The following is a 14,630-nucleotide window of genomic DNA, read 5'->3' as shown; positions in this document are numbered from 1 at the left end:
ATAGTATGCATAACATGAAAAATACCATGCAAAAACTCATTTATTTCCTACTTTTCTGGTAGTTTCTCCTTTTCCGTTTAGTTGGATCTGAAACAAAAACACATTGGAACGGAATGAAGGTGCTGGCAAAAAAATTACAAATATATTTCTTTTCTGTTTGACTTGTGCAATGAGCGACCGAGCTAGCAACCCGGAGCTGGGGGGAGGGGGGGTTTGAAAGCGGACAAAGCCCGTACCAGTTACGTGAACCCCTGATTATGGATCACGGGGATACAAGGCGTTGGAAAGCCATATTCTCTGCAGAAAACACGTTGACATAATAAATACTTGTCACAGTGACTACAGCCTGTCGCCTGCATTTTTTTTCTGACCTGATGTTGATGAAGACAAGCATGGTGATCCAGCAAATTATAAAATACACCCCATGTTTAAGCAAGCATCTTTTGAAAAACAGTAAGTTGCCAGACATTTGATTCCCATAGAAGACAGAGTGAAAAATCAAGAGGTCATTTTACACTTTAACAGAACGTTTAGTATTTTTTTGTTTTGTTTTTAAGTTGTACACTGACTCTCTAAGTTAAAACTTTTTTTACATTTTTTTATTAAAAACTTACATGACATAAGCAATTTGTGTTTGTTTTTACATTTTTTTCCCCATGGTAACATAAAATGAAATCAGAAAATGTCAACTGTGTGCTTTAAAATAAACATTTACAATCTTAAATGCTTAGTATTGCAAATAGGCCCAAAACGAATGGATGATTAGCTCAAGTGCAAGAGCTCTTGCCTTGTGTGTGCCCGCACAAAGTATTTTGTGTGACTTTTGGATGTTCAATGTTTAGGCATCATTATTATTATTATTATTATTATTATTATTATATTATTATTATTAGTAGTAGTAGTAGTAGTAGTAGTAGTAGTAGTAGTCGTAGTAGTATAGTTAAAAACGGGAGGGGGGTTTGAAGGAAGATAGGTGCCACAAAAGTAGAAATTAACAAGAACAATTGAAAGTTCATAGTTCTTTTTTTTACCTTTAACAATTAAAAGGGAGTGACTTTCTGATGTAAACAAGCTGCATTTGAGAGCCAAAGGAACAAGAACATTAAAAGAAAAGACAACATGTATTTCAGCCCTTGTGCACAGGTAGGAAAACATTTATTTCACTTGAAACTAAATATACTGTATATTTTACCTCAACTTTATTTGACTGGATACTTACATCAAGTTTCACAGACCCTATTTTACCACCCTGACTTGTCTTAAAAAAGCAAAACAAAAACAAAAAAATACATTTACCTAATTTTGCTTGGCAGGTGCCGTTTTGTTCACTCTCAAATATTGGTGTCTCTGGGTTTGTGAAACCAGCAGTTAAACTTCACTATTATTTGGTATACATTCTAATTTCAGGTGTAATCTGAATCTTAACTTCATTCAATTTGGGTTCCTGAGCAAAAAGAATCCAACATGGCAATGGATCCCAGATTCCTGGCACAAGCTTTTTTTTTTATTTTATTTCTCCTCACTTTCATTTTTTAAATAGGTACAACTGTAAAACCGATGGGGCCAAGGTTGCCCCAAGTTTTTTCTAATGTATCAAAAACACAAGCTAAGTTAGAAGAAACCAAAACTGGGGGACCTTGGCCAGCACCAAGCAAATAGGCATAGCTGTGAAAGCGGTGGGGGTCAAAGTTCGATCCGCTTTTATTGTGCCTAAAAAACATAAACCAAGTTAGTAGAAACAATTGGGGCAACGTTAAGTTACGGATGTAACTCTGGTTCCCTGAAAGAGAAGACAACCAACAACAATACTTTTGGGATATGCCTGCCACAGGTCAGCTATTCACTGAGCATTTTATGTCAGAGTTGCTGATAGGCCCCTCACTTCTTCTTTTGCATCGATCCCACGAAGGCAGCTGATGCAACTTCGCAGGTTGGTGGTCATCTTCTCATTCAGAGAACCAGGGCTACATCCATAACCTAACGTTCCCTTTCAATTCGAAGACGACCACCAACAATACTCTTGAGAAAAGTATACCAAAGCCATTGCGAGGGAGCGTGAGCGGGGACAGCAGAGACCTCAAAACCTATGGTTAGCAGTGCGAGCATGCAACCTCGAGGACCCTTGTGCCAAATGAAGGCATATAGGGATCTACCACATTAACTCAGTAGAACCTGGTGAGAGTATACGGGGTAGCCCAGCTAGCCGCAATACATATGTCAGATAGTGAGGCTCTTCTAAAGAGGGCCCACAATGTAGCCACTCCTCTGGTAAAGTGCATGTTAATAACAATCTAAGATTGACTGCAAGAGATATTCAAAGTGAACTCGCTGCAAGTGGGACTGGGGTTTCCATTTCAATCACAGGTCAAGTATTGCATGGTGAAGGGCTCAATGATTGCAGGCCAAGGAAAAAGCCACTCTTAGGAAAACGTCACAAGGGCAATCGCTTAAAGTTTGCAAAATGACATCTGAATGATGGATATGAGTGCTGGTTAACGGTTTTGTGGAGTGATGAAACAAAACTCAAACTATTTGGTGACGCTGATAGTTGTTACCTTTGGAGAAAGTCTGGAGAGGCGTACAAAGAAAAGAACATTATACCTACTGTCAAGCATGGAGGTGGTGGGGCTGTTTTTCCTCAAATGGCACAGGAAATTTAGTTCTAATGCATGGTAAAATGGATTCCATAGCATACCAAAAGATATTGGCCAACCATCTGAAACCCTCCGCTACAAAACTTGGTTTAAAGAGCAACTGGACATTCCAAGATGACAACAATCCAAAGCACACATCAAAATCTACTTCAGAATGGTTAAAGAAGAATAGAATCAAGGTTCTGGAATGGCCTAGTCAATGTGCCTATCTAAATCCAATTAAGAATCTTTGGTATAAGTTGAAGAAGGCTGTGCACAAGAGAAGTCCTCGGAATTTGAAAGAACTGGAGCAATTTTGCGTTAAACGGTCAAAAATCACTAAAGAATCATGCCAAAAGCTCATTGACAAAAATCCTAATTGTTTACAAGAGGTTATTACTACTAAAGGTGCCTCAACTAGCTATTAATTTCGTTTTTCTTGCCAGGGTATGAACGCTTTCGAATGAGCATTTTTTGAGTTTCGGAAAAAAAAAAATTGCTATAATAAATATTGTAGACATCTACTTCTCATAACTTTGTTTTCTCATTTACAAAAAGCAAAACATTTGATACAAAATATTTTACTATTAGCTTTGGATGCAAAATGTGTTGAATGTCAGGTGAAGTTGTTAGGAATGAATGAACCCTGGCTAGCTTACTTGTCTGAGGATTTTGACAAGGCTCCAGTGTTTTCACTGGAGTAGCTGGAAAGCACATTCTATTTTTAGAGGCACTGTAGTAAAGCATAGCTAAAATGGGAATCTTCTATATAGGACACTGATGATTAGGCTTTTAGAAGTCCCTAATATTCTGTAGTCTGTTTGCATAGTGCCTCATTGCTCACCTGTAAAACTGATTCTCCTAGAAGCTGTATGGCTTGCACTAATAATCCAGCCTTGCAACAGGCAATCAGGTACACTGAGTGAGCTGTAACTTCACAGAGAGCTATATTTAAAGGTACTGTATGATAACACAGCACCACAACCGTATGTGAGTTTTTTCAAGGGATATGTCCTTTATTTAGGCTGCATGGAGACAGCTATAGTAACTGAAGGAGATATTTAAGAAGGTTGTTTCGTGAATATAAAAGTAACTTCATGGACTGGCTATTTTTGTTTCTTTTAGTGCAGGAAATTCAATGCAGGAAGTGCAGGAAATTCAATGTTCCATGGACACTGCAGCATTTCTTTAAAAAATAAATCAACATTGGTGCTCTCTTTGTTCGTTTTTGTGAATGACATCGTCCACTGTTGGTAATTTAAAGTTTACAGATACAGCACAGGAGCCTGAGATTAACAAATATAGAAAAAAATACAGAGAAACTCAATTTGAATATTTAAAAGCCTCATTTCAACTGGGATACTGAAGCCTGAAGGCTACCAGACCATACATGCAACTGGTTAAAATGGGGAGGTTAAATCTAATGTAAAACAATATAAATAGATGTGGCAAGTGCTTCAATTCTGAAGAAAAGACTTTGATGCAGATTCCTATTCCCAACCTTCATGTAGGAATTACTGTGGATGTATTGGAATCATTATGAAATGTTCACGTATCCCTGTAGGGCTATTTCAACACTATAGACTTATGTCCAAAGCAAAGCTTCCCTGGCAACAGTGCTGTGGCATGTGTTTAAATTTGTGTTTACTTCTGTATGTTAGCGACTGTAGACGTATGCTGTATCTATAATTGTAATTAAAGGAATGTGATATATGAATCTTCCCTTCCCTTATGACATGTCTTCCTATATCAGTGGCAGAACTAAGATCCAGACATAAGATCTGTTGAATATTTGGGGATCTATTTACTCCTGCACTTAACCCAATTTTCACCTGCACTTATATCTAACCCTGATGTAACTATCAACACTGTTATCTGCTCTTGAAATGACCCGATATCAAATCATACTGTGTTTTGTATTTGCTCTTATTAAGTCATTGTATTTTGTATCTTGCTCTTAATTGTACTGTAATTATTGATATGTATTTTTTGTATACAACTGTAAGTCGGCCTGGGTAAGGGTGTCTGCTAATAAATAAATTATTATTATTATTATTATTATTATTATTATAGGCTGGGATTTCTGCATTGTGTTTCACAGATAGTGAAGGTTAAGTATTAACAAGATGCAATGCATGATGCTGCAGCTGTCGCTGAATAAAAAAAAAAAAAAAAAGCTTTGTGTAAACTTGTGTCTAGTTTATATAGCTTACATTCCAAAGTACTGTGATCTGTTTGGAATAAATATTTTAGTAATACTCCCGTAGTCTTTTTTTTTTCTCTTGACGCTACCAAGGCGTAATTACCCCTCGCATTCAATTGTTGTGCACAAGCTTTTACTGAACTGCAATGATATTAAAATAATAACGTAAACAGGGAGAGGATTATACTTTTTTCCCCCCAGTGCGGTGCCCTCCCTATACTGTCCTCTGTTCCACCATCAATTGTCAGTATATAACTTCAATATATCCATTAAAATGTACACGTTATAGGCTATTATGCCACCAGAAAAACAGGCTGCCTTGGGTAAAGTTGATAACGGTACTGAAATGTGTTTTCTTAAATTATAAATTAAATAATGACAAAAAAGGAATATGCATAAATAACATCATGCCAATACTGCTCTATTCCATACCTGCAGGTTGTATAGTACAAAATAATTTATTTTGCAGATTATTTGAAAAAAAAAAAAAAAGAATAGTTACCAGTATGTGTGTAAAGAAACAGATGTTTCATATTTTGTAATTATGTACTGTTTTTAAGTACATTTAAATAAATAACGCGTAAATAAAGCATTTTTTTGCAACTATTAATGATAGTAATATAAGGACAATTTCAATAACATTATTTTTCTTCCACCTGTGTGCTTTTAAGTTTCTTCATTCTTGCTAGAATCTTGCTCTTTTTCAAAGTCTGTAGCTTCCTTGTGTTGCACACCATATCCCCCAGAGAAGAAAAAGACATAACTTGCTATTTTTTATCTTTTTACTCAGTTAAAAAAACTAATTGAAAGCCATAATTGAGGCCATCAGACCCAGTAGTTTTTGGCACAACACCAATTGCACTCTGGACCCTAGTTGAAACACGGCCAGGCCGTTGCGAATAGCAGCTACCCTGTCATCTGACAGGTAGGCTCGCATTGTAAGGGAATCCAGCCGGAGACCCAAACAGACTGTAATCTGCACCGGTGTTAACTGGCTTTTTGTATAGTTGAGGGTGAGACCCAGCCTCGAAAGATGCTCTGTCACAATTCCTGTGTGGGCCACTGCTCCTTCCTGGGACTGGGAACAAATTAGCCAGTCATCCATGTAATTTATCACCATGATCCCTTGCAGCCACAAGGGAGCTAGGATGTCATCCATGCACTTTGAAAATGTGCAGGGGCTAAGGAGAGGCCAAATGGCAGCATGGAGAACTCGAAATACAGCATTCCATCAAGATAAGCTGTTAAGCGGCCTCCTGTGTTCACCAGACGTGTTACCTTCGCTTTAGCCATGTAAGCCTTCTTAAGGTAGGTTGCATGCTTAAGTGGTCGAGTATCTGGGCCATTTGTCCCTTTAGCTTGGCAATATCCCTCGCCTGGTCCACGTTTCTGAATCTCTTCCTGCCCCTTGTGGGAGATCTAGAGCAATTGCTGGGGCGCTGTGGAGCCTGTGCACAAGAAATACTTTACCTAGGGCTGGGAGGGTGGGGAGGAGAGGCCTGGGATTCCAAAACAGATGACAGCTCTCCTAGGATGGCTACAAGGTTTTTGTCTTTTTTGCAGGATGCTCTCTTTGAATCTCTTTGAAAAAGAGCAGACCTGTCTGCCAGAGCAGTAGAGGTGTGTGCAATGCCCAGGCACCTCACACACAGGGTGTGTTTGTCCTGCGGGGGCAATTTCCGCCTGCAGGACGTGCACGGGTGGAAATTTGACATGTCAGCCATGTATCACTGAGGCTCCGAAAAACCAAGAGGGGATCAAGTGTGCTGGGTGAAGTCCGGCAGGCGTCAAAGCGCCGAGTCCTTGAGGCACCGAGGGTGTCAAAGCACTGAAGCTATGGAGCATCAGGGGCCTGAAGGTCTCGAGGGTACTGGAGAGCAAGGCTAGAAAGACCTTGAAGCGTCGAAGGGCTGTGGCGTACAGTCTTCGAGGTGCCGATGGTGTCAAAGCACCGAGGCATCGAGGCTATGGCGTGCTGGGGCACCGAGGCCACTGAGGGCACAATGCGCAGAGCTGAAAGCCCGACAGTGTCGAAGCGCTCAGGCATGGAGTCTTCGAGGCACTGAGGGCGTCAAAGCGCAGAGGTACAGAGGTCTTGGGCTAGCACGGAACTGAATGCGCGCTGCACTGGATCGAAAAGCCTTGAGGTGTCGAAATGCCGAGGTGCGTAGCTCTCGAGGCACTGAGGACGCCAAAGCACCAAGGCTATGGAGCAACGAGACACGAAGCCACCGATGGTCGGTAAGCGCTTGAACACCGAGGTGCAGAGCCATCGAGGCTTTAGTGCACTGAGGGCACCAAAGCACCGAGACTTTGAGACTCGAAGGTACCGCGGCCTAGACATGGGGGCACCAAAGCATCGAGTACCAAGGTACTGGTCTGCGTGCCTGTGTCTGAGCTGCTTGCAGTCACACAACTCAGAGCAGCGCGAAGCTTGCAGCGGGGTAGTACATTCACAGACCTGGAGAAGGGAGAAGAACAGACAGAAAAAGAAAATAAACATACCTGTTTTTTATTGTTTGTTTTTTTTTTTTTACATACGAACACACCGCTTTATGAGTGCGTGGTAATGTGCGTGGTCTACTCAACAATAAGGCCAAGGCCTAATGGAGGAAGCACGGTTGTCGTTTGTTTTTTTAAACTGCAAGGCAGTAGTACAGAGACACTCAACAGCAAGCTGGAGTGTTTTTTTAATTATTTTTTATACTGTCAAGTAGTAAAAAACAATAGTAAATCAACAACCTGTAGGGAAGCTCGGCCACGCACACCGAGTGGGCATACCGAAGTTGCCCAGAGCCCTCGAGTCAAAAGTGACTGCAGAGCGAGGCTGGACTCGCTGGAGGGTCATGTTCTCCCTTCTCTATTTATTTTTTAAATTCCAATAATGGAACTGAACAAAATCATAACAAAACAAATTTTCAAAGAAAATAAATAACTTTTTTTTTTTTTTACAAGTTTAAAATCAGGTTTTATATTAAAATTCCACCAAGAATTATTTTAATAAATGTGCAATTACATTTTTTTTATAAATCACAACACCCCTTTACTTTAATCATGGCATGGTCTGCCCTTCAGTTACACAACGTTAATGTTTAATTTAGCTTGCACATTGCAAGAAGGCTTTACAGTACAACCGAGGTATGATCTGCTCACAAACATGGCGCCTCACTGTACTGCTCGGCTCGCACAAACATAAAGCCGCCCATGCACCACACTGATGCTAACAAACGCCATTAACAAACAAACTGGTAGGTATTTGCTTTTAATCTCTATTTTAATTTAGTTTTACTTGTATAGACAATTTAGGTTACTGAATAACTACACACTTCTAAGAGAATGTGCACCTTCACAGGGAAACACGCACTGAGCATTCAGCACCGCCTTGAACTAACTTATTGTTTCTGTGTCTTTCTTCCTATCCTGGCATTCACCCGCAGCCTCCTCTAACCCCACAGGTAAGTAAAGTACTTTTTTGTTATGTATATACTTTCTGCAATTGCTGACTTAACAATTCATATGTATTTAAATAAATACAGTATTATTGTTTTCGTTGCGTTATTAATAAGATCCATGATTCCTTTAAAACACGTTAGCTTGTTAAAAGTTTTATTATTTTTTTTTATAAGGGATGGGACGTGGACCATCACACACCATCAGGCACAATTGGTTGCCTGGGCTCTTGCTCTGCTCACCCCTGGTAGCCGAGACGTCGCTGCATAGTCGCTGGACTCGCACCTCTGCCTGGGGCTGCAGCCAACTGATCGCCTGCTTGCGCTCCCGACACCCCATCCACTGCACCTGGGCCCCCTGTCGCTGGGTCTCGGTCCCGTCTTGAAGGCGCCGGGCTGTGTACCAACCCTCCCTCAAGGATAGGAGAAGGACAGTACGGGACTTAAGGGAGGGTGGTTGTGTTTCAGGGGAGGGGGGGAGGTGGTTGTTGGGGCCATGTGTGCTGTGTACAAGGGGGTATATGTGGCAGGGTAGGTCACTGCCTGTAAATAGTGTTTTGGTGGTGGTTGGCAGGGATGGTGTTAATTCCTGTCCCTGCCAAACCCATGTGAGAATGTGGCTGCTCCTTAATTTTATAACTGGTGATAATTGGGAGAAGCCACATCACATAAAAAGGATAGCTCAGGGCTCCATTTGGTAGAGGAGTTTTGGGCGAGTGAACCTGTGTTCCTGTGTGTATTACTGTGTGTTTTTGTACTTTGTGTTTGGTTAAACCTTTGGCCTGTGTGCCTTTTTGTTTTGTATTTTGGTATTTATTTGTTTATTAAAATTGCACAGCAGTGCTTAACACTAGAACCGCCATGAGGGTCATTGTGACCCATTTTGCACTTAAAATGTTAATTACCCTTCCATTGTTAATCGTATGTGTATGTCCGTTTCTGACTTTTCCTAAATATATGAATTAAATATCCTGATGGCATTTGATAGCCAGAACTGCAAAAATTATAAAAGTTATAAACCGTTCTACCTAGAACCGCCACATGGGTCAATGTGACCCATGCATTACAATACATGACTTTTTTTTTTTTTATATAACTTAAGATATTTTATTATTTTTGTAAATGCAGCAAACAAGACATGCCCCCTCCTCCTAGCACATGTGTTTTTTTTTATTATATTATTTCAAGCCTTTGTTTGTAGACTGACTACGAGACAGAAATTGCTATGATAGTCGATTTGTCAAGATGCCAACTCAGAAAGTCTAGTTGTTTATTTTTAAATGTACCTGGGAGACAACAATCCTTCGTTTTGTTCCACAAATGCAACTGGGAATATATCAGAAGGAAATATTTAATCTTGAAAGTAGTCATTTTGATTGCAATACGGCAAGCTGATATAGCATATCGCTATATATATATATATATAATATATACGGCATATATATAATATAGATATATATATATATATACTCAAAAGAATATATATATATATATAGCTCAAAGAGCCGGTATATATTTGTTGTTTATATATTCTTTTTTTATATTACTTTTAGAGAAAAAAAACAACATTTTGGTTTTACAAGTTTGTATGTACCAGTTTCCACATGTTTCCACAATAGTGTTCAAAGGAACCGCGTCTGTGTTTACAGCACAGCTCCTGGATGCAGGCATAGTCAGCTGGAAGACGCGCACGCTCCTCCATAGAGTACAATGCAGCCATCATACTGGAAGTAGTGTTATATTTTATTTTTATGTAGTATTAGAAACAATGATTTTGGTTTTATAGTTTTGTGTGTACACATACCCGTTTACACCTGTACACGGGTATATCTTTTGAAATGTGTATTTTATTATATTTTTTCTGTTTGTAGTCGTGCTGTATATTATAAAAATAATGTATTATATGTTTAATTTTATATAATACTTAATTTGAAATACAGTGTTTCTGATGCAAATGTTAGATATGATGTTTTCAGTTGTATCCTATAGAATTTCATTTTTATAACGAAGCATTAAACACGTATGGGTCACGGTCACCTGCGTGGTGTTTCTAAGTAGTTTGAAAATCCAGCGGTTCTAGTGTTAAACTGCAGTTTTCTTGCCTCTGAGTCTCCTTCCCTGCTAATTACACCTGGGCCCACAACGCTCACACACACACTGAATATCATATCAAAGTACAGACAGAGTTAGAGTTATAATAACTAAATATATCGGAGAGACAAAAGCACAATTATAATGCAATTTGAAGCTACTTTCTCTCTAAACATGTATTTTATACAAAGAAGCAAAAAGATCAGCTATACTCACATGTGTTTGCTCTGGAGCAGATCCTTTTATCGCCCGCTGCGAAACTACTGATCCCTGTAAGCTGTGGTCGAGTAATGATGTTGGATCTGGGTGGAGGGTGTATTCGTGACAATGGTGGTTTTACAACAGGTGCAACATGAAAAGAAGGGAGAGCTAAGGGAGGGACCAGGGAGCAAGAGGGCTGAATCCAGTCACTTCCTGTGAATTCGGAAAACAGACAAATGTACCGTAACAAGCTTTACTAATAGTAAAGCAGCTGTAAAGAAAATACACAGCACAATATATACCGCCATGGAGTACTCATTTATGTAACAAGCACAATGCATTGGAAATAAATCTTTAAACATATTTAAACAGCTGAATTCTTTGAATTACTTTCCATAAATAAAAATGCAGATGATTTTTCAATGAAATCCAGTAAAACCAAAGTTGAATACAAAACAATGTGGCAGAGCACAGCTCTGCCCTTTAGAAATTGGCAGGGATGGGGTTAAATTCCCCTACCTGCCTGGGTTCATTGTGTTCAGGTGGCTGGTGTTGATTAGATGATTAGTTTAATTAATGATCAATCAGCGCCCAGCCACCTGACATAAAAGGAGGCCTCTGCTTCTCATTTGGGAGGAGGGAGTTGAGGAAGCAGGTTGGTGTTTTGTTGTTTGTATTTTTCAATGTTTGATTCCAGTGAAGGCATTGCCCAGCCTGGAAACCTTACTTTTTGTACATTTTGCTTTTTGTCTTTCTTTTTGTGTTTCAATCCCTTTGTTTTGGCCCTTGTGCCTTTTTATTTTTGTATCTATTTATAATAAAAGTATATTTTTTTGAACTGCAGTCTGTCTCTGGGCCTCTATCCACTCGCCAGCCTGCCACAAACAAGTATTCCATGAAAGCTGGCTCCTGATGGTGGTCTGTATTGCCATCAACTCCTGGGTACTTTGCAAAGAATGCACAGAGAAGAATTTACCAAGGAGAGAATATACAGTATTTTACAGTTAGCACAGGAACTTCACAAGAAGCACTTGGAACAGAGGGAGACTGCCAAGCGTGTACCCACAGCTGAAACTGGCAACCCCGCTGAGAGCCGCAAGAAACACCAATGTTGGGAAGTGCAATAAAAATAACACTTTGGACAGCTCTGCTGTTTAGAGAGGCAGCGTGGAGAAGCACATTATATGTGTTGATTGTGAACAGCCTTAGACTCAAACTAGGGGAATACCCTTTGTCGAAAAAATTTTTTTTTTTTATAACTTGTGCTATGTGCTTCTGTAAAATGTTTTTTTCTAAGTTTATCTACATGGTTCAGTTGTTTTTGTTCATCTGATAAGAAACTGGTTGCTGTTGAAAAGTGAAAAATGTATTGCTATTGTTTCAGTTTTATAAATATGTAATTTATAAACTGTCTGTTCAGATATTTACATTTTCTTGTTTTGATTTGTAAAATAAATGTATATATATATATATATATATAACACTGCCCATGCCTCAAGATACACCATCCCTACAGTGAAGTATGGTGGTGGCAGCATCATGCTGTGGGGATGCTTCTCATCAGCAGGGACTGGGCATCTTGTTACGATTGAATGAAGAATGGATGAAGCAAAATACAAGAAAATACTACAAGAGAATATGCTTCAGTCAGCTAAAAAACTGAAGCTTGGGAGGAAATTCACCTTTCAACAGGACAATGATCCCAAGCACAAGGCCAAAGCAACATTGGAGTGGCTCAAGAACAAAAAGGTGAATGTCCTACAGTGGCCCAGTCAAAGTCCTGATCTCAATCCCATTGAAAATCTGTGACACTGTGAAAATTGCGGTCCACAAGCGTCGTCCAACCAACCTGAACAACCTGGAGCAAATCTGCCAAGAAGACTGGGCCAAAATCACTCCGACACTGTGTGCAAAGCTGGTACATACTTACCCCAAAAGACTTAAAGCTGTTATTGCAGTGAAAGGTGGCTCTAACAAATACTAATGTGTGGGGGCTGAATACTTATGCAAGCAAGATATTTCAGTTTTTTTTTTATTTTTCTTTAAAATATGTCCCAACATAAAACCAGTGTCACCTTAAAATAATTGATTTTGAGTTTCAGTGTTTTAAAATAAAATACTGAACAGAACAAAAATTCAATGTACCATTTGTAATTCAGTAATATGAGAGAATTGGTCAGGGGTCTGAATACTTTTGCAAGGCACTGTGTGTGTATGTATGGAGAGAGAGACACACACACAGAGTGTACAAAATATCTGGAACACCTTCCCCATATCAACTTGCACCTAATTTTGCCCTCAGATCAGATTCAATTCGTCGGGGAATGGATTCTACAAGGTGTCTAAAGCGTTCCACAGGGATGCTGACCCATGTTGACTCCAATGCTTCCCACAGTTGTGTCAAGTTGGCTGGTAGTGGATCTCTACTCCTAATATCTTGTTCCATCTCATCCCATAGATGCTCAATTGCATTGAGATTTGGGGACTGGGCAGGCCACTGCAGTAAGCTGAATTAACGGTCATGTTCGTGGAACCATTCCTGAAGAAGTTTAGAATACAGCCGTCCGAAAGACTGCTGCGGGGCTTCTACATATCTTCGGTCCTTCTAGTGCTAAACCTAAATTGACCTGCTGTCAATTCCTAATCAACAAGGGGTCAGGGAATACTTGTTACAGCATTCAGTTATCATCACTGTAACTCACTGTCTCTCTGACGAGGTAACTTGTGCCCTTTCACTTGCTCTGGAAAGAAAAATCAATCAATCAGTGTTCGTTTCATTACAAAAACAAACTTAATACAGTATGGTGTTATTGTATTTAACAGAGCATACATTATAAATTAGGATCATATCCTACCATGGGTTTCTCTTATTTGGACAACATTCAAAATCATGTCAGCCAAGCAAGAAACATTCTATTATTAAAAGAGCAATGACATTAAATCAGGCCTTCATGCACATAAGACTACTGAAGCATGATTATACAGCTTAATGTGTAACTAATCATGCAGTTACTATTACTGTCAAGCCGAAACAGTATGTTAGATCATGTTTAGATTGTACACGGTTCTACCTACAATCTTACCCTTGGATGCATGATTGAGTCCCATCATTTGGTTATGCATATACGCTTCCATCAGATTCTCCAGGTACTTTGTCTGCAGGGTAGAGAAATATAAAAATTTTATATATATATATATATATATATATATATATATATATATATATATATATATATATATATATATATAATCCAAAAAGCTGAAGTATTAGTATTGTTCGTGGCTGAAGTCATTTAATTTAATCTGCAAAGTGCGCACTATCAACAGGGTTTCCTTTTCCTTTCTTCAGGTTTCGTTATAATATATCCAGCAGGTGTCACTGTCCATCCGGATAGCGCAGAAAACCAGGTTAGACTATAATACTGCCCTCTGGTGGATAATGGCAGAATTTATTTATTTATTTTTTTTTTTTACAGCCCTTGCAGGACATGAATATCACTGTCATACTTGTTTAAAGGTCCAGTGCCCCAAAGATTTCACTTTAAAAGCTAAAATTTAAAATGATTGTTAAAAAAATAAAATGTAAAAAAATAAAACAATTTTTTTTTTTTTTTTTAAATGTCTCTCTTGCCTTGGGAGCTGGAATATTAAAAACTATCACTGTTGCAAATAGTATGGGAAAGATCACCTACTGATAGCAAGTATACTACAAAATGACTACAGCTAAAATTACCTTTGCTGAATGCAAACAAACTAGACTGTCAATCAAGTCATTATTTTGGAAGGATACATTATAGAACTAGATACACATTATTATAATTGTGCCAAATTTAACACAGTTGTTGGAAACTTCTGATTGAATAATTGATACAAACACATTTGACTAAATCTGCTGTATCAGTGAACAGGACATGTAAAAGCCTAGAACGAAACATGGGAAATACCTTTGTTGTGATGACACTCTCTCTAGAGTCAAAGACGAGATACAGAACGGATACCTTCAGAACAGTACAAAGAAACGCAAATCAGTTCATGCGATACAATTTAAGGCAG

At 39.0% G+C, this 14,630-nt stretch overlaps 1 long non-coding RNA gene across 1 annotated transcript; it reads right to left on the bottom strand.

The window, feature by feature from the left end:
* Positions 1 to 10,602: 10,602 nt before the first annotated feature.
* Positions 10,603 to 14,579, bottom strand: LOC121319601. Its single transcript, XR_005950724.1, has 4 exons — positions 14,522 to 14,579; positions 13,661 to 13,733; positions 13,280 to 13,318; positions 10,603 to 10,790 (listed from the first exon to the last, which is right to left on the bottom strand). It is a non-coding gene; the product is annotated as an uncharacterized LOC121319601 (long non-coding RNA).
* Positions 14,580 to 14,630: the final 51 nt, after the last annotated feature.

The sequence above is a fragment of the Polyodon spathula genome, chromosome 8 (genome assembly GCF_017654505.1).
Source record: "Polyodon spathula isolate WHYD16114869_AA chromosome 8, ASM1765450v1, whole genome shotgun sequence".
Lineage (NCBI taxonomy): Eukaryota > Metazoa > Chordata > Actinopteri > Acipenseriformes > Polyodontidae > Polyodon > Polyodon spathula.
Note: the sequence above shows the minus strand (reverse complement) of the source record. Positions and strands in the feature narration are given on the sequence as shown.